The 20655-nt window shown below is 44.3% G+C and overlaps 1 long non-coding RNA gene across 1 annotated transcript in view; it reads right to left on the bottom strand.

Annotated features, from left to right (window-relative positions):
* The window catches only part of LOC112578872, a 123143-nt gene that overhangs the window by 3766 nt on the left and 98722 nt on the right, over positions 1–20655 (bottom strand). The window contains exon 3 of the long non-coding RNA XR_003103328.3: positions 141–244. This is a non-coding gene — a long non-coding RNA (uncharacterized LOC112578872). The remainder of the gene's footprint in view (positions 1–140; positions 245–20655) is intronic.

Below are 20655 nucleotides of genomic sequence, written 5' to 3'. Positions count from 1 at the left end.
AAGAGTCAGACACAACTGAGTGACTAAGCACACACACATTATACATCACTATATACTAATGTAATTTCTCTATTTACTTTATCATAAACATCTTTCCATGCCAGTTAACGAGTGTTTCCTGTAATTTTAAGTGTTGCTACCTTGGATTCCATTGTAATGCCTTGTTTATGCTTGATCTTCACTTTGCACCCACAACTCCATGGATCAGCTCTCACGGTTTAAGTTGCATATGTTGGCTTGGGTCCTGTGAGAAACAGATGCCAGGATAGAATGAAAAGGCTGAGAAGTTTCCTGGGGGAAATGCCTGCAAAGAATAACAGGAAGAGGAGACAGGAGTAGGTGGCGAGAGCCTTGAGAGCATCTGCCGGAGTCCTGGGAAGGGAGGGAGAGAAACTGAGTGGGGTGGAGTAAGGAGAGCCTCAGCCTGCACTCCAGCTCTGAGTAAGTCACAGCCAGACCACTGGGGAGCCTCAGAGAGAAAGCTGCTCGCGGGGTGACCCCTGGCAAAAATGACCTGACTCAAGTCCCCCCGCCATGTTTCACCATGGCCTCAGCGTGGATGCTGAGTGATCTGAAGCTGGCAGCAGCTGGAGGCTCTCAGCCAATGACATTCCTCTCAGCAGGTTCTCTTAGAAAATTCCTGGATGCCTTCGGCGTGCTGTCAGAGATTCAGTTATTTCCAGCAGAGTACAAAGATGGAACATGACCTCATTAGTGTAGAACAATGAGCTAGCCATCCAATACCCAGAAAAGAAACTCTTCTGCTAGGACACATGTCAAGGAAGGCTTCCCTCCTACCCACACCACGCCGGCAGCAGTCAGGGATCTTATTGGTTTCATAGAGTTGACTCTGGATGGGCTGTTTGCCTAGCTGATGACAGAGAAGGCAGGCAATAATTAGGAGATAAGTAAGCCCATGGTGTGGGCTTCCCAGGTGGCTCAGTGGTAAGGTATCTGCCTGCAATGAAAGAGACTTGGGTTCTATCTCTGGGTCAGGAAGATATCCCTGAAGGAGGAAATGGCAACCTACTCCAGTAGTCTTGCCTGAGAAATCCCATGGACAGAGGAGTCTGGTGGGCTACAGTCCACGGGGTTGCAAAAAGTCAGACACAACTTAGTGACTGAACACAGCACAAGCCCATGGTGTCCAGTACAAAGAATCAAGTGCTTGATCAGAACGGTAACTCTCTCGGATCACTGTGGGAATGCATTCTGGGTCCCGCATGATGCCATCAACCTGGCAGCCTATACTCATCTCTGAAGATTAACTGTGACTACCTGAAGCATGCTGGCCAGCTACTACAGCCCTGCCTGGTAGACAGGTTATATTTTAACTGTTTCAGCACACTTCAGTTCTCCCTCTAATCCAAGAACTGAAAACTCAAATTTCTACAGGGGGCTTCTTCTCCAGAAGCTGTACCTGGTACAAGAAATTTGGTGCATTTACTTTGCTGCCTGCATACTCTCAGGGGAGGGAGAGAGGGGAAAGGACAGAGCGAGGGAAGGAGCTGAACCAGAACATGGCCTCAGCTGGGGTGGGCACTCAGCCTGGTGCCAGGCGGAACGCTGGAGCAGGAGGTATATCACAGAGTTGGTCCCACCTTGAGACAAGGAAGCAGAGGAGGGTGGAGTAGTGTGCGCCTCTTGCACATCCGTGTCAGTCCATCACTAGCTAGGAGAACACCTAGTGGGGAAGGACACACAACTTCTCAGGAGGCAGCCCCCATTTAGTGAGAAGAGTGACCCAGAGGAGGAAGAGCTGTGAACAGTAGTATTCACAGCAGGTGGACGATGGGATATTGGCCTGGGGTGGAGCCAGCGTCTACTGCACGCGTTAGAGTGAGGTATACCTACGGCTTTAAGGAAGGGGAGAGGCAGGGGACTTTCCTGGAGGTCCAATGGTTAAGAACACTCCTTCCAGTGCAGGGGACGTGGGTTCGATCGATGGCTGGGGAACCAAAGCCTGAATGCCACAACTAGGAGGAAGTCCACATACCACAATGAAAGATCCCATGGGCCACAACTAAAAATAAATACTTTTAAAAATGAAAGAAAGAAAAGAGAGAGGCAGGTTCTGTCTGGAAGAGTCACCTGGACCCCTGCCTCAGCCAAATTACAGCTGGCTTGGCATTGCCAGTTATCTGATAAGAGCACCTGAAAGTCTGGACTTTTAAATGTTTAGCAAACACTGGGAAGGCAAACCAAACCCTGTGTGGGTCTCCAGTAGTCCATTTTCGTGGACTCCTGCATGCTCAGCACAGCAGAGCCCCTAGCTTGAGCATGCGTGCTTCATATCACGGCTGAGGTCAAACACAGGTTAGTGACCGCGGTTAGAACTCAGTTCCTCTACAAGCAGTGGAAAACCAAAAATAACAATGGTTTAAACAAAGTAGAAAGTTTAAAGAAAAATGAAAGTGAAAGAGGAGAGTGAAAAAGTTGGCTTAAAAATTAACATTCAGAAAACTAAGATCATGGCATCCGGTCCCATCACTTCATGGCAAATAGATGGGGTAACCATGGAAACAGCGAGAGACTTTTATTTTCTTGGGCTCCAAAATCACTGCAGATGGTGATTGCAGCCAGGAAATTAAAAGATGGCTGCTCCCTGTAAGAAAAGCTATGACCAACCTAGATAGCATACTCAAAAGCAGAGACATTACTTTACCAACAAAGGTCCGTCTAGTCAAAGCTATGGTTTTTCCAGTAGTCACGTATGGATGTGAAAGTTGGACTATAAAGAAAACTGAGCACTGAAGAATTGATGCTTTTGAACTGCGGTGTTGGAGAAGACTCTTGAGGGTCCCTTGAACTACAAGGAGATCCAACCAGTCCATCCTAAAGGAAATCAGGCCTGAAGGACTGATGCTGAAGCTGAAACTCCAATACTTTTGCCACCTGATGGGAAGAACTGACTCATTGGAAAAGACCCTGAGGCTGGGAAAGAGTGAAGGCAGGAGGAGAAGGGGACAACAGAGGATGAGATGGTTGGATGGCATCACCGACTCAATGGACGTGAGTTTGAGTAAGCTCCGGGGGTTAGTGATGGACAGGGAAGCCTGGCATGCTGCAGTCCATGGAGCATGACTGTGTGACTGAACTGAACTGAAATGAAAAGAGAACAGAAGTTTTTTTTTTTTTTTTTTTTCCCCTCTCTCTCTAATGTAAATGGAGTCTAGAGATGAGTTACTCAGTGCTGGCAGGGCAGCTCCATAATGTTTAGGAACCCAGGCTGTTTCTACTGTGTGCTCTGCCACTTTTATTAATTTATTCTTAAAATTTATTTTATTTATTTATTTTATTTTATTTATTTTACTTTACAATATTGTAGTGGTTTTTGCCATACATTGACATGAATCAGCCATAGATGTACATGTGTTCCCCATCCTGAAACCCCCTCCCACCTCCCTCCCCATCCCATCACTCGGGGTCATCCCAGTGCACCAGCCCTGAGCACCCTGTCTCATGCATCGAACCTGGACTGGCGATCTGTTTCATATATGATAATATACCTGTTTCAATGCCATTCTCTCAGATCATCCCACCCTCGCCTTCTCCCACAGAGTCCAAGAGACTGTTCTATACATCTGTGTCTCTTTTGCTGTCTCGCATGCAGGGTTATTGCTACCATCTTTCTAAATTCCATATATATGTGTTAGTATACTGTATTGGTATGTTTCTTTCTGGCTTACTTCACTCTGTATAATAGGCTCCAGTTTCATCCACCTCCTTAGAACTGATTCAAACGTATTCTTTTTAATATTCCATTATGTATATGTACCACAGCTTTCTTATCCATTCGTCTGCTGATGGACACCTAAGTTGCTTCCATGTCCTGGTTATGCTCTGCCATTTTTAAAGCACAGCTTGTTTCTTGTGATCTGAAACTGTGCTGCCCAGCATAATAGCCACATCACAGTCCTAACTGACATTTTTAAAAACTTCAGTTCAGTTCAGTCACTCAGTTGTGTCCGACTCTTTGCAACCCCATGAATCGCAGCACGCCAGGCCTCCCTGTCCATCACCAACTCCTGGAGTTCACCCAGACTCACGTCCATTGAGTCAGTGATGCCATCCAGCCATCTCATCCTCCATAGTCCCCTCCTCCTCCTGCCCCCAATCCCTCCCAGCATCAGAGTCTTTTCCAATGAGTCAACCCTTCGCATGAGGTGGCCAAAGTACTGGAGTTTCAGCTTTAGCATCATTTCTTTCAAAGAAATCCTATGATGAAAAAATGTAGTATTAAAATTTAATTTGCCTGTTTATTTCTACATTTGTTTATTTATTTGGCTGCACCAGGTTTTAACTGTAGCACTCATGATCTTGCAGCACTCATGCTGCAGCATGTGGGATCTAGTTCCCTGACCCGGGATTGAACCCAGGCTCCCTGATTTGGGAGCATGGAGTCTTAGCTACTGGATCACCAGGGAGGTTCTCTTTCTACTTTTAAAAATGTGGCTGCAAGAAAGTTTAAACTGTGTGTGTGGCGTTCCTGTGCAGCCTGCCCTGTATTTCTGCTGGACAGCACTGCTCTTAGATGACAGCTGGAGCTCCACCCTTGTTCTCGCCAGCAGGAAGGGGAAAAGGCAAACAATGGCAGGCCCTGCACCTGAGGAGCTCCCCTGGCCATCGCACGCAGAATTTTCACTTATATCCTATTGCTTAGAACTTAGTCACAAAACTACAACTGAGTGACTGAGCAATAACATCAAAGTACAAAGGCGGCTGAGAAACGCACTGTACAATCTGGGCACAAGCCGCTGTTCCCACTTTGTCTCCCCCAAGCACTGGCATGAATTTGCTTTTTCACTGACACACCCACCCAACTACACTTACTCAGCAAATATTTATTAGTCCCTGCTTTGTGCTGGACGATGTACCACACATCAGGTGTGCTGGGGCAGGTAAGGGCCCGCACGCCTGAGGGGTTTCCATTCAATGGGCATGGGCAACCTTGTGACCTGAATGAGAGCTATGAACTATCAATTTTACAGGTGAAGGGTGGACATGTAAAGGAGAGACAAAGGCTTCTTGAGAGAACCAGAAACTACTCAACGAGGAGACAGCGCTTGAACTGAGTGTGGGCCGCCACGGGGAGTGAGCTGTGTCCCGGGCTCCTGAGCTGGTGTGCAGCTCTCCCTGGTTTAGGGGAGACTGAGGGCTGAGAGGCCAGGCAGGTTCCCCCGCTTCCTCCCTCCAAGGTAAACAGAGCTGAGCCTTGAATTTCTTCTGGCCCCAGGCCGTGGGGAAGGAGGCGTCTGGAAGGTGTCCCTTCTTTCTTTACTTTTCCCCACATGACCAATATGCTTTTTTTTCTTTCCCCCGTAAGCATTTGGTGTTAAATACAGCTTAGGTGAGCATGTCCATGTGGGTGGGTTAAAGAGATCTGAGGCAAGAACACATCAATCTGCTCTGCTCAGTGTCTGCAGGATTCCAATGACCAGCTTTGATCTCCACTTTCCTCTCTCCTATCTCCTTTCCTTCCTTCCTCCATCTCAACCCCATCAACTAGAAAACTTAGGCATAGAATCAAGCTGGGGTCCTTACCATCATTTCACTGACCTGGGAGGGGCCAGCCTGAAAGGTCTTTCTCAGACTTCCTGGGCTCCTGGGGCTTCATTCATCTGACCCCAGGCAAGTCATTAAACCCTTTTTGTTTGTTTCCTTATCTATAAATCTAGCACCCACTTCAGTTCAGTTCAGTTTAGTCGCTCAATTGTGTCCGACTCTTTGTGACCCCATGGACTGCAGCATGCTTGGCTTGCCAGTCTATCACCAACACTCAGAGCTTGCTCAAACTCATGTTCATCGATTCGGTGATGCCATTCAACCATCTGTTCCTCTGCCGTCCCCTTCCTCTCCTGCCTTCGATCTTTCCCAGGATCAGGGTCTTTTCTAATGAATCAGCTCTTTGCATCAGATGGCCAAAGTATTGGAGTTTCAGCTTCAGCATCAGTCTTTCCAATGAACACCCAGGACTGATCACCTTTAGGATGGACTGGTTGGATCTCCTTGCAGTCCAAGGGACTCTCAAGAGTCTTCTTCAACAACACAGTTGAAAAGCATGAATTCTTTGGCGCTCAGCTTTCTTTATAGTCCAACTCTCACAACCATACATGACTACTGGAAAAACCATAGTTTTGACTAGATGGACCTTTGTTGGCAAAGTAATATCTCTGCTTTTGAATATGCTGTCTAAGTTGGTATAGCTTTTCTTCCAAGGAGCAAGCATCTTTTAATTTTATGGCTGCAGTCACCATCTGCAGTGATCTTGGAGCTGCTCCCCCCTATAAAATAAAGTGTGTCACTGTTTCCACTGTTTCTCCATCTATTTCCCATGAAGTGATGGGACCAAGAGCCATGATCTTAGTTTTCTGAATGTTGAGTTTTAAGCCAACTTTTTCACTCTACTCTTTCACTTTCACCAAGAGGCTCTTCAGTTCCTTTTGCTTTCAGCCATAAGGGTGGTGTCATCTGCATATCTGAGGCTATTGATATTTCTCCCAGCAAATTTGATTCCAGCTTGTGCTTCTTCCAGCCTGGCATTTCGCATGTTATACTCTGCATATAAGTTAAATAAGCAGGGTGACAATATACAGCTTTGACATACTCCTCTCCCAAGTTTGAACCAGTTCAGTGTTCCATATCTGGTTCTAACTGTTGCTTCTTAACCCGCATACAGATTTCTCAGGAGGCAGGTAAGGTGGTCTGGTATTCCCATTTCTTTAAGAATTTTCCACAGTTTGTTGTTATCCACACAGTCAAAGGCTTTGGCATAGTAAATAAAGCAGAAGTAGATGTTATTCTGGAACTCTCTTGCTTTTTCTAGGATCCAACAGATGTTGGCAGTTTGATCTCTGGTTCCTCTGCCTTTCCTAAATACGCTTGAACATCTGGAAGTTCACAGTTCACATATTGCTGAAACCTGGCTTGGAGAATTTTGAGCATTACTTTGCTAGTGTGTGAGATGAGTGCAATTGTGCGGTAGTTTGAGCATTCTTCGACATTGCCTTTGTTTGGAATTGGAATGAAAACTGACCATTTCCAGTCCTGTGGCCACTGCTGAGTTTTACAAATTTGCTGGCATGTTGAGTGCAGAGTTCCGAAGAATAGCAAGGAGAGACAAGAAAGCATTCCTCAGCAATCAATGCAAAGAAATAGAGGAAAACAATAGAATGGGAAAGACTAGAGATCTCTTCAAGAAAATTAGAGATACCAAGGGAACATTTCATGCAAAGATGGGCTCAATAAAGGACAGAAATGGTAGGGACCTAACAGAAGCAGAAGATATTAAGAAGAGGTGGCAAGAATACACAGAAGAACTGTACAAAAAAGATCTTCACAACCCAGATAATCACTATGGTGTGATCACTCACCTGGAGCCAGACATCCTGGAATGTGAAATCAAGTGGGCCTTAGAAAGCATCACTACAAACAAAGCTACTGGAGGTGATGGAATTCCAGTTGAACTATTTCAAATCCTGGAAGATGATGCTGCGAAAGTGCTGCGCTCAATATGCCAGCAAATTTGGAAAACTCAGCAGTGGCCACAGGACTGGAAAAGGTCAGTTTTCATTCCAATCCCAAACAAAGGCAATGCCAAAGAATGCTCAAACTACCGCACAATTGCACTCATTTCACATGCTAGTAAAGTAATGCTCAAAATTCTCCAAGCCAGGCTTCAACAATACATGAACCGTGAACTTCCACATGTTCAAGCTGGTTTTAGAAAAGGCAGAAGAACCAGAGATCAAATTGCCAACATCCCCTGGATCATTGAGAAAGCAAGAGAGTTCCAGAATAACATCTACTTCTGCTTTATTGACTATGCCAAAGTCTTTGACTGTGTGGATCACAATAAACTGTGGAAAATTCTTCAAGAGATGGGAATAGCAGACCACCTGAACTGCCTCTTCAGAAACCCATATGCAAGTCATGAAGCAACAGTTAGAACTGGACATGGAACAACAGACTGGTTCCAAATAGGAAAAGGAGTACGTCAAGGCTGTATATTGTCACCCTGCTTATTTAACTTATACATAGATTACATCATGAGAAACGCTGGGCTGGAAGAAGCACAAGCTGGAATCAAGACTGCTGGGAGAAATATCAATAACCTCAGATATGCAGATGACATGACCCTTACAGCAGAAAGTGAGGAAGAACTAAAGAGCCTCTTGATGAAGTGAAAGAGTAGAGTGAAAAAGTTGGCTTAAAACTCAACATTCAGAAAACTAAGATCATGGCATCCTGTCCCATCACTTCATGGAAAATAGATGGGGAAACAGTGGACACAGTAGCTGACTTTATTTTTCTGGGCTCCAAAATCACTGCAGATGGTGATTGCAGCCATGAAATTAAAAGACACTAACTCCTTGGAAGGAAAGTTATGACCAATCTAGACAGCATATTCAAAAGCAGAGACATTACTTTGCCAACAAAGGTGCGTCTAGTCAAGGCTATGGTTTTTCCAGTGGTCATGTATGGATGTGAGAGTTGGACTGTGAAGAAAGCTGAGCACCAAAGAATTGATACTTTTGAACTGTGGTGTTGGAGAAGACTCTTGAGAGTCCCTTGGACTGCAAGGAGATCCAACCAGTCCATTCTGAAGGAGATCAGTCCTGGGTGTTCATTGGAGGGACTGATGTTGAAGCTGAAACTCCGATACTTTGGCCACCTGATGAGAACAGCTGACTCATTTCAAAAGACCCTGATGCTGGGAAAGATTGAGTATAGGAGAAGAAGGGGGCAACATTGGATGAGGTGGTTGGATGGCATCACCGACTTGATGGACATGGGTTTGGGTGGACTCCAGGAGTTGGTGATGGACAGGGAGGCCTGGCGTGCTGTGGTTCATGGGGTCGCAAAGAGTCGGACACAACTGAGCGACTGAACTGAACTGAAGTGAGTGCAGCACTTTCACAGCATTATCTTTTAGGGTTTGAAATAGCTCAACTCGAATTCATGGCCTCCACTAGCTTTGTTTGTAGTGATGCTTCCTAAGACCCACTTGACTTCGCATTCCAGGATGTCTGGCTCTAGGTGAGTGGTCACACCATTGTGGTTATCTGGGTCGTAAAGGTCTTTTTTGTACAGTTCTTCTATGTATTCTTGCCACCTCTTCTTAATATCCTCTGCTTCTGTTAGGTACATTCCATTTCTGTCATTTATTGTGTCCATCTTTGCATGAAATGTTCCCTTGGTATCTCTAATTTTTTTGGTATCTCTAATTTTCTCTAGTCTTTCCCATTCTATTGTTTTCCTCTATTTCTTTGCATTGATCACTGAGGAAGGCTTTCTTATCTCTCCTTGCTGTTCTTTGGAACTCTGCATTCAAATGGGTATATCTTTCCTTTTCTCCTTTGCCTTTCACTTCTCTTCTTTTCTCAGCTATTTGTAAGCCTTCCTCAGACAACCATTTGGCCTTTTTGCATTTCTTTTTCCTGGAAATGGTTTTTCCCTGTCTCCTGTACAATGTCATGAATCTCCGTCCATAGTTCTTCAGGCACTCTATCAGATCTAATCCCTTGAATCTATTTCTCACTTTCACTGTATAATCGTAAGAGATTTGATTTAAGTCATACCTGGGTGGTCTAGGGGTTTTCCCTACTTTCTTCAGTTGAAGTCTGAATTTGGCAATAAGGAGTTCATGATCTGAGCCACAGTCAGCTCCCGGTCTTGTTTCTCTTGACTGTAGAGAGCTTCTTCATCTTTGGCTGCAAAGAATATAATCAATCTGATTTCGGTGTTGACCATCTGGTGATGTTCATGTGTAGAGTCTTCTCTTGTGTTGTTGGAAGAGAACGCTATGACCAGTGCATTCTCTTGGCAGAACTCTATTAGCCTTTGCCCTGCTTCATTTTGTACTCCAAGGCTTAATTTGCCTGCTATTCTAAGCATCCACTTAAAGGGCAGTTAAATGAGTTAAGGTTTTACTCTGTTAAGGTTTACATTAGCTCTCAGAGCTTTCCCCAGAGAGTTCTTTCCCCAGAGCCTGGCCACAGTTAAGTGCTAAATAAATTTAGCTATGGCATTATTATTACTAAAAAACAGACAGAGGCATGGCTTTGAGTCTGCCTTGACTTATACCATTAAAACTTTCTCCAAAGGCTGAGGAACTAGTTGATTTCTTACACTCCAAGCATCGTTGTTAACCTTGAGCAGAGTCAGCATTTTAACAACCTGGAAAGGACAGACCTTCCTGATAGTCCAGAGAGAGGTTGAGACTCTGCACTCCCAGTGAAGGGGGCCAGGATTCGATCCCTGGTCAGGGAACTAGATTGCACGTGTCCTAACTAAAGATCCCAAGTTCTGCAACTAAGACCCAGTGCAGTCAAATAAAATAAACATTTTTAAAGCGGAAAGGAAACTATCAACTTTTTGTGGACTTTTAAGGCAACCGTGTCTTCGTCCTGTCCACGAATTCCTGTGTCTTCTTCCTGTCCACGAATTCCTGTTAGAGGGAATGCGGTCCCCTTCTCACAAAGGACTTCAGTGTCTCTCTCAAGCTTCGGGCTGGATTCTGTGCTGAAAAGGATGATGCCCTCACATGGTGCTCCTCAGTTCCTCATCATCTCCTGCAGCTGGATCTGAGGGCTACATGCTGCTTCTGAGTAGCGAGCTCCTTCCTTTTCTCTCTCCCTGTCTCCTTCCTTCCTCCTTGTCTGTCTGTCTTCTAATTTTGCTTTATTTTTGCTTTCTGTGTAGACCTGTACCAAGGTCACAGATGTGGAGCCTTATACCAAGGTCACAGGACAAACATCTCCCATAGCAACTGTTGCCATGAGCCTCCTAATCAAAATTGTCCAGTTCCCTGACCCCATATTAGGCAAAACACCCACTCTATTTCCCACCCAATAGCATCCTAACCAACCACCTATTGCCACCCTTCCAAAGGAATTTTCTCTGTTTCAAGGCTATACAAATTGATTACTAGCCCTCAAAAGGCTTCAGCTCTCCCTTGAGCCAACCTGCACTTTTAACAGCATCTCCTGCTCTAATAATCTCTATTCTCTCATTCCGCCTCTGTCTGAAAGTGCTTCTCCAGCTCGCTCACAGACAACACTTTCCATGATTATTCCATAGAGGAGAAAGAATAACTTTCTTTCTGTGCTAAATTCTTGGCTGAGATGCCCCTGCAATAAAAGATAGGTTAACAGGACAAAAAGAAAAACAATTTTTATTATGTATGTATGAGAGCACCACAAAGATATGAGACTAGAAAGAAATCCAGACAGTTGAGGCTTATACACCTTGCTGAGCTAATGGATGGAGTCAGGGCTTCAAGAGGGGAAGGTGAGAAGAGTAAATGTTTCATAAACAAAGGCGCCTTGCCATGCAAGGAAGCCTGTCAAGCAAAAAGTTCTCTCTGGCAATAGCCCTCTTTCTAATGTAAATTTTCCTTCTGAAAGGGTAACTTTTCTGTTTTTAGAGCTTCTCCTTGGGCTTCCCTAGTGGCTTACCTGGTGAAGCATATGTCTGCAATGTAGGAGACCTGGGTTTGATCCCTGGGTTGGGAAGATCCCCTGGAAAAGGAAACAGCTACCCACTCCAATATTCTGGCCTGGAGAACTCTATGGACTGTACAGTTCACAGGGTCGCAAAGAGTTGCAAACTGTGTCGTCAGTTTCTCAAAATTAGCAGTTCAAAACAAGCTTGTGCCTCCAAAGAGGCATATTTGGGGTAGCATAATCTTCTCCCTTCAATTCTCATCTTTTAAACAAGCTAACAGAAAAGAGCCAGTAGCCCATTCTTCACCCTCAGCCCTCTGCCCCTGAGCCTAGGGGTGGGCACCAGGCACCTCTCAGACTGCTCAGAGCATCACAGAGGCCAACAGCAGCTCATTTGTGTGTGAACAGTTCTTTCTGTGGAGGTGACCAAATTCCAGGTGAGTTATTTAAGATCCTAGAAAATGATGCTGTTAAAATGATGCACTCCATATAAGCAAACTTGGAAACCTCAGCACTGGCCACAAGGACTGGAAAAGGTCAGTTTTCATTCCAATTCCAAAGAAAGGCAATGCCAAAGAATGTTCAAACTGCCTATACTTGTGCTCATTTCACATGCCAGCAAGGTTATGCTCAAAATCCTCAAGCTAGGCTTCAGCAATACATGAATCGAGAACTTCCAGATGTACAAGCCGGGTTTAGAAAAGGCAGAGGAACCAGAGATCAAATTGCCAACATCCTTTGGATAATAGAAAAAGCAAGGGAAGTCCAGAAAAACATCTACTTTTCCTTCCTTGACTATGCTAGAGCCTTTGACTGTGTGGATCACAACAAACTGTGGTGGAAAATTCTTGAAGGGAAATACTACTAGACCACTTTACCTGTCTCCTGAAAAACCTGCATGTGGGTCAAGAAGCAACAGTTAGAACCTTCCACGGAACAACCAACTGGTTCAACATTAGGAAAGGAGTAAAAGGTTATATATTGTCACCTGACTTATTTAACTTATATGCAGAGTACATCATGAAAAATACTGGGCTGGATGAATCGCAAGGTGGAATCAAGGTTGCTGGAAGAAATATCAACAATCTCAGATGTGCAGATATACCTCTGTAATGGCAGAAAGTGAAGAGGAACTAAAGAGTTTCTTGATGAAAGTGAAAGAGTGAAAAAGCTGCCTTGAAACTCAACATTCAAAAAACTAAGATCATGGCATATGGTCCTGTCACTTTATGGCAAATAGGAAAGGAAAGAGTGAAACAGTGACAGATTTTACTTTCCTTGGGCTCCAAAATCACTGGGAATGGTGACTGCAGCCATGAAATTGGAAGATGTTTGATTCTTGGAAGGAAAGCTATGACAAATGTAGACAGCATATTAAAAAGCAGAGACATCAATTTGCCAACAAAGGTCCATCTAGTCAAAGCTATGGTTTTTCCAGTAGTCATGTATGGATGTGAGATCAGATCAGATCAGTCGCTCAGTCGTGATCGACTCTTTGCGACCCCATGAATCGCAGCACGCCAGGCCTCCCTGTCCATCACCAACTCCCAGAGTTCACTCAGATTCATGTCCATCAAGTCAGTGATGCCATCCAGCCATCTCATCCTCTGTCGTCCCCTTCTCCTCCTGCCCCCAATCCTTCCCAGCATCAGAGTCTTTTCCAATGAGTCAACCCTTCGCATGAGGTGGCCAAAGTACTGGAGTTTCAGCTTCAGCATCAGTTCTTCCAATGAATGTTTAGGATTGATTTCCTTTAGGACTGACTAGTTTGATCTCCTTGCAGTCCCAGGGACTCTCAGGAATCTTCTCCAACACTGCAGTTCAAAAGCATCAGTTCTTTGGTGCTCAGCCTTGTGTCCAGGAGTCTCTGGCAGAGGCATGGGTCGACAGTGGCATGCTGCAGGGTCAGGGGCACAGAATACAACAGTCCTGGGAGCTGTGGCATGCTGGCATATGTCCTTTTGAAGGAGGTCCATTACTGCTGTTATTACCCTTAGCATAGTTTGGCCTCAGGCCAAACTACAGAGAGGGAACACAGTCCCACCCATCAACAGATAATTGGATTAAAGATTTACTGAGCATGGTCCCACCCACCAGAGCAAGACCCAGGTTTCCCCATAGCCAGTGCATCCCATCAGGAAGCTTCCACAAGCCTCTTATCCTCACCCATCAGAGGGCAGACAGAATGAAAACCACAATCACAGAAAACTAACCAAACTGATCACATGGATCACCACCTTGTCTAACTCAATGAAACTATAAGCCATGCCATGTAGGGCCACCCGAGACGGACCGGTCATGCTGGAGAGTTCTGACAACATGTGGTCCACTGGAGAAGAGAATGGCAAACCACTTCAGATTTCTCGCCTTGAGAACCCCGTGAACAGTAAATCGACAACACTCCAATAGAAACTTTTAGAAAACCTGTTTTAACCCGGAGTCGATAGCAATTCGCAGGCCGCCAAGGATGGAAGCACTGCATATGGGATGGAGGCCGTCACCCTTCCAGGACGGCCCGCGCAGTGTGTTCAATCTCCCAGCTCCCTGCACAGAGCCCAGGTCCCGGAGGGTTGTAACCTCCGAGCACGTCTAGTGTTGTAATCCTTAGAGTGGAGACATTCATGCAAGTGTGCCCGCCAGCAGCAGGTGACGACCATCCCTAACTGCTTTGGAGGTACCTGTAAGGGTTCACTTCGAGAACTAGTAGAAATAACTGATGTCTTGCATCAGGTTCCTTAAAAGCAAAGCCTGAGACAGGTTTTAGCTGGAAGGTAATTCACTGGGAAGGGGAACAAGGGTTTTTGAGTGTAAGAAGGGCTGCTAAGCCAGAAGGCATTTTGCCTACAGGAGTCATAATAAAGTCATAACGTCAGCTGGAACAATCAAAAACAATCCTCAAACTGGGAATTGAGTCAAATCAATAGCTTCATGAAGATTGCTACATGAGTATCTGTATATATGATTGGCAAGAGGGAACAGAATTTCACCCTTGTTTTCAAATAGAATACAGGTCTTTTAATTTCCTTTTAAGGAAATAGGGAGGATTTGGAAAGATCTGACTACTTGAGATCCCAGGGCAAATGGCCAATACAATTTGTTGTGCTAAAAATCCCATGTAAGATTCCTTCTAGGCTGCTCAAGTTATCAGATCCTGCCAATCTTATAGTGACCCAGGGATGTCAGGAGGGCATGCAGAGTCCTTTCTTTCCCCAGGCAGACAGCCAGTCTCAATGCCATACAAAGTGATGTTGTTCCAGCTTTACCGTTCCAAGTATTTGACACCTGGAAGAGGTGCCTTCCCCATGGAAATGATACTATACAAGACTGAAATACCCACAAAGACCTCTGCTTCAGTTCAGTTCAGTTCAGTCGCTCAGTCGTGTCCGACTCTTTGCGACCCCATGAATCGCAGCACGGCAGGCCTCCCTATCCATTACCATCTCCCGGAGTTCACTCAAACTCACGTCCATCGAGTCGGTGATGCCATCCAGCCATCTCATCCTCTGTCATCCCCTTCTCCTCCTGCCCCCAATCCCTCCCAGCATCAGAGTCTTTTCCAATGAGTCAACTCTACGCATGAGGTGGCCAAAGTACTGGGGTTTCAGCTTTAGCATCATTCCTTCCAAAGAAATCCCAGGGCTGATCTCCTCTAGAATGGACTGGTTGGATCCCCTTGAAGTCCAAGGGACTCTCAAGAGTCTTCTCCAACACCACAATTCAAAAGCATCAATTCTTCCGCACTCAGCCTTCTTCACAGTCCAATTCTCACATCCATACATGACTACTGGAAAAACCATAGCCTTGACTAGACGGACCTTTGTTGGCAAAGTAATGTCTCTGCTTTTCAATATGCTATCTAGGTTGGTCATAACTTTCCTTCCAAGGAGTAAGCGTCTTTTAATTTCATGGCTGCAATCACCATCTGCAGTGATTTTGGAGCCCAGAAAAATAAAGTCAGCCACTGTATCCACTGTTTGCCCATCTATTTCTCATGAAGTGATGGGACTGGATGCCATGATCTTCATTTTCTGAATGTTGAGCTTTAAGCCAACTTTTTCACTCTCCTCTTTCACTTTCATCAAGAGGCTTTTTAGGTCCTCTTCTCTTTCTGCCATAAGGGTGGTGTCATCTGCATATCTGAGGTTATTGATATTTCTCCCAGCAATCTTGATTCCAGCTTGTGCTTCTTCCAGCCCAGGGTTTCTCATGATGTACTCTGCATATAAGTTTATTCTGCTTTAATTTTTCTTATTTAGTTGTAATTCCTTCAGGATGGGAGTCTTAGCTGAGTACTTGATCCTCAACAAATATTTGAGGAATGAATGACTGAACGTATGAGTGAGTGAGGGGTGCTGACTGTGCACCTCCGACTGATGCTAGGTTCTTTGCTCCAGAGGGCGCCCCCACCCACCCCTTCTATGCTATGGGACGCTGAGCTCTGCAAACTGTGAGGCTCCTTGTCACCTGGCTTCTGGGCAGCTTCTGCCAAGAAGAGAGCCAGAGGGAAATTGGAGGGCTGGAAGTGGTGCTCAGCAGCTGGGGGAGGGAGATGCCCTGGTTCCTGTTGTGCTGCCATTCCTGTCAGCATGTCAGCATGGCCCCGCCAGAGCCCTTTCCCCAGCAGCGTCCATCGGTTGGCTCTAGTCTTCAGCCTCATCCTGCTCTCCCAGAATCAGCCTCATCTCCCCTTAGAAGGACCCACCACACGCGCGCACACACACCGAAGGACCTGCCACAGCTGTGCGGTACACCCGCACACTTTAGAGGTCTGGATCCAGCTCCATGGGGCTCCTCCTCCTAGAATCTGTCCGAACTCTGATTTCTTCCCCTTGTTCCCCTAGCCCTAAGGAGCTGCATACTGCAGCTGCTTCCTGCAGTTACTGCCTCAGAATTTCCTTTTGCTTTCTTCCAATATCTGTGTAATTACATTCTCTCTGTTAAAATACCTTGTGTGGCTTTTGTTTTCTAGATACTGACTTTTATATGATCTTTTGCAACCTGTGATGTGGGTCCTGGGCTTTCTATTATGTGATCCTTTATATTTACCTTTGCAAGAGAAATGGCCAAACTGTTTTCTGGAGGGTTAAATCATTGTGCATTATCACCAGTAGTGGATGAGAGTTTCAATTGCTCCACATTCTCGTCAGCACTTGTCATCATCAGTTTTTGTTTTTTAATTTCAGGAACTCCAATAAGTATGCTGTGGTATAGTATGTCATGAAAGCATTTAGGGCGCACGAAGGATGTATGTACGTATGTTCACCTTAGAAGCTGCAGAGCATCATGGCTGAGTCCAGATCCTGCTGTCAGCCTGGGTGCTCAGAACCTTTGTAAACATGGATCTCAGTTTCCACATTTATGAGGATAATGATAGAATATCTCCTTTAAAAGGTTGTTGTGAAGGTTAAATGAGTTAATATATGTAAAGCACTGGTACAGAATAAGTACTACTTAGTGATAATTATTATTGCTTTTATTTTACCCAGGGCTGGACCACTGCTTTGCTACCTGGTGCCCAAAGTTGCCCAAAAACAATGCTGAGAGGTCATACCTTGAAGCTTTTTGATGGCATTTTCCATCTTCTCAAATTTCTATACCACAGTTCTTTTTAGAAGCTATTCTGTGTATAATGCAACGCCCATCCTCACTTTGCAAAAGTTCAGTTTTAAAGAGAGCATTTGAACTTCAGTGATTAAAGAAAGCATTTGAATTGTTATAGATTCCCATCTCCATCCAAACAATATGCTTTTAATAGGAACACAGCTTGTGATTTATACTGTTTCGCTTTGATCTGCAGTGCAGCATGCATCATCAACATTAAGATGAAATTACTCTGCAATCACACACGGAGCTCATACTCTCAGTAATTGCACAAAGAAAACCTCATTATCCTGCAATATGCACTTCAAAAACAAACATACAACCTTCTCTCCCTCTAGTGGCACATTTAAAAAGCAACCTCAAGTATCACAGAGGCTGGTCTTGCCTATTAAAATCAAGGGAAACAAATAGAGAGAGTTTACCCAAGACTTGGGAGATTAATAATATTTGTTTATTATCGATCGTGGTGAAAAGTTTGTGCTTTATTTATGCCAAATGATATTGCTGTCAACACAACAGGCTGGATCATAGCCATAAGAGTTTTGTGATTTATACTCACTTGGCACTTTTATTTTTTATTAAAAACAATAAAATAGAAGTCTGCAAATATTGGGTAGTCAGAGATTCTGATTGCAGGCAGCCTGTTTGGATAATGAGATACTCCCCCTGCCCTGCCCTTAAATGTTTATTATCTCTGAATAATGATGCCTTTCTGCAATGAGTAAGATAGTGTGTATGCTAAGTCACTTCAGTTGTGTCTGACTCTTTCCAACCTTATGGACGGTAGCCCACTAGGCTCCTCTGCCCACAGGATTCTCCAGGCAAGAGTGCTGGAGTGGGTTGCCGTGCCCTCCTCCAGGGGATCTTCCTGACCTAGGTACTGAACCTGTGTTTCCTGCATTGCAGACAGATTCTTTACCACTGAGCCACCAGGAAAGCCCGAGTAAGACAGTGTCACTCCAAATTCAAGTCTACCTGGAACTACAGAACGTAAGTTTATTTGGACATAGGGTCTTTTCAGATATAATTAGTCAAGATGAAGTCATACTAGGTGAGGGTGGGCTAACTGGCATCCTTATAAGAAGAGGAGAGGACGCATAGGGAGACAGACACACAGGGAAGAAGCTCTCATGAGGATGGAAGCAGAGACGAGAGATGTGAATACAGGCCAAGGAACGCCAAGGGTACCAGCAGCCCCCAGAAGCTAACAGAGAGGCGTGGAGAGGTTCTCCGTCAGAATATTCACACGGAATCAGCCCTGCTGATAACACCTTTATTTTGGATTCTGGACTCTTGAACTATGAGAGAATACATTTCTGTTGGTTTGAGCCTTCCAACTTGTGGTCATTTGTTATGGTCACCCTAGGAAAGTAATACAAGGACTCTGATGGAGAAGAATGAAGACCCTTTCCATATTTACTATTGGGTGCCTAGGCACTCAGTAAGCAATTTATACAGATTAATTCATTTTATTCTCACTGTAGCACTGGGATAGCTACCATTGTGATATGTCGTTTGCAGATGAGTAAAACCGAGTCTCAGAGAAGTCACATGACTTGCTTAGGGCGTGTGACTTTTACTGTTTGGGTGTGGCTACCTCAGGTTCTTTTACACCTGGTAAGTGTCTGAGGTTTTTCTTTTACTATTTCACTTAAATCATCCATTAGTTTTCAACTTTGTTTTATTGAAGAATATGGGTGGCTGGATGGCATCACTGGCTCGATGGACATGAGTTTGAGTGAACTCCAGGAGATGGTGATGGACAGAGAGGTCTGGCGTGCTGCGATTCATGGGGTCGCAAAGAGTCGGACACGACTGAGCGACTGAACTGAACTGAACTGATGCCACTATAGTAAACTATGCAAACATATATATGAATGCATAGCTTAGTATAGAGGTATATTCTTTTATATATATAAAACCGAGTCTCAGAGAAGTCACATGACTTGCTTAGGGCATGTGACTTTTACTGTTTGGGTGTGGCTGCCTCAGGTTCTTTTACACCAGGTGTCTGAGGTTTTTCTTTTACTATTTCACTTAAATCATCCATTAGTTTTAAACTTTGTTTTATTGAAGAATATGCCACTATAGTAAACTATGCAAACATATATATGAATGCATAGCTTAGTATAGAGGTATATTCTTTTATATATATATATATATATGTAGTATAGTGAATTCTTACATATGTGAACATCACACAGATCAGCACCCTAGAAGACCCTACCATGTTTTAATATTAAAATATTACAAAAAGTCATATATATTTTTTACAGGACTTTAAAACATAACAAAGCTATGAAAATTAATAATTTCCCTCTCACATCATCCCTTATTCCTTCATCCAGCATTAATCACTGTTACTGTGTGAGGTGTATATTCTTCTAGGCCTTTTCTATGTTGTATTTTATTTATATATGTGGATACATACATAGTCTTGTGTAAGCAAATACGTCTTATACACGTATATGTTTGTGCACATACATGCACAAACACATTTATGTGCATGACCACACATGCATGCACACCCACATCATTTTCCCAAAATGCTATAATTTTATAAATATCCTGTAGCTTCCTATCTTTTCACTTATAGACAAAAATTCAATTAACTGTCAAGTTAAGGGGAAACAAAGAATTTTATTTGAGTCAAACCAAGGATTAAAACTCAGGAAGCAGATTCTCGGAAAGCTCTGAGCTCTGTTCTCCCTGTTAGAAGTTGAAAGTGTGGTCACATACATTTTTGAGACAAAGGATTGTACACCAAAACAACACACTGATATTTTACATAAAGTTCACCAAGGACACACAGTCCCGGTAAGCACATACAAAGTAAGCAGAAAGTCACCATGTCTCCCTACAGAGCTGGGAAAGAACAGTATTGTTTTAAGAAGTTACATTGCTGGCATTAGAAAAAAGAAAAAAAAATTGATCTTTATGGTTGGGCAATCTTCTCATCTTTGAGGAGCCCTGGTTAATGTGTAACACAGATACACATCGCACAGGGGGATGGGGGCTGTAATGAATCGCTTCAGTCGTGTCCGACTCTTTGCGACTCTATGGACTGTAGCCCACCAGGCTCCTCTGTCCATGGGCTTCTCCAGGCAAGAATACTATGGGTTGCCATGCTCTCTTCCAAGGGATCTTCCCAACCCAGGGATCAAACCCACATCTCCTATGTCTCCTGCATTGGCAGGTGGGTTCTTTACCACCAGTGGCACCAGGGAAGCACAGGGGGATGGGGAAGGGAGGCCAAACAAATGCACAGATTTTATGTTTAGTCCTGCATTAAAATATAAATTTTATTTCATCACACTGAAAGTCCTGCTATTTTTAAATTTTCAGTCCATATAGACCTAGCTGGAAAGCATAATACTTGGGCTGCCACCAGTCATTTCTACTTTAGTGGGAGAGAGATCTCTAAATGAAGTCACTGGGCAAGAAAACAGAGTGGAGCAGACTTTCCGGTTTGGCCCACTCCACTCCACTCTGTTACACCCCAATAACCTTAGTAGTAGAGGTTGGAAAGATGAAGCCCACATTTGAAAGACTCCCTTGCACTTTGGGGAACCAAGTTACCTCCAGGGACACCTGCGGTGCTTGGAAG

This window comes from Bubalus bubalis, chromosome 14, assembly GCF_019923935.1.
Source record: "Bubalus bubalis isolate 160015118507 breed Murrah chromosome 14, NDDB_SH_1, whole genome shotgun sequence".
NCBI lineage: Eukaryota > Metazoa > Chordata > Mammalia > Artiodactyla > Bovidae > Bubalus > Bubalus bubalis.
Note: the sequence above shows the minus strand (reverse complement) of the source record. Positions and strands in the feature narration are given on the sequence as shown.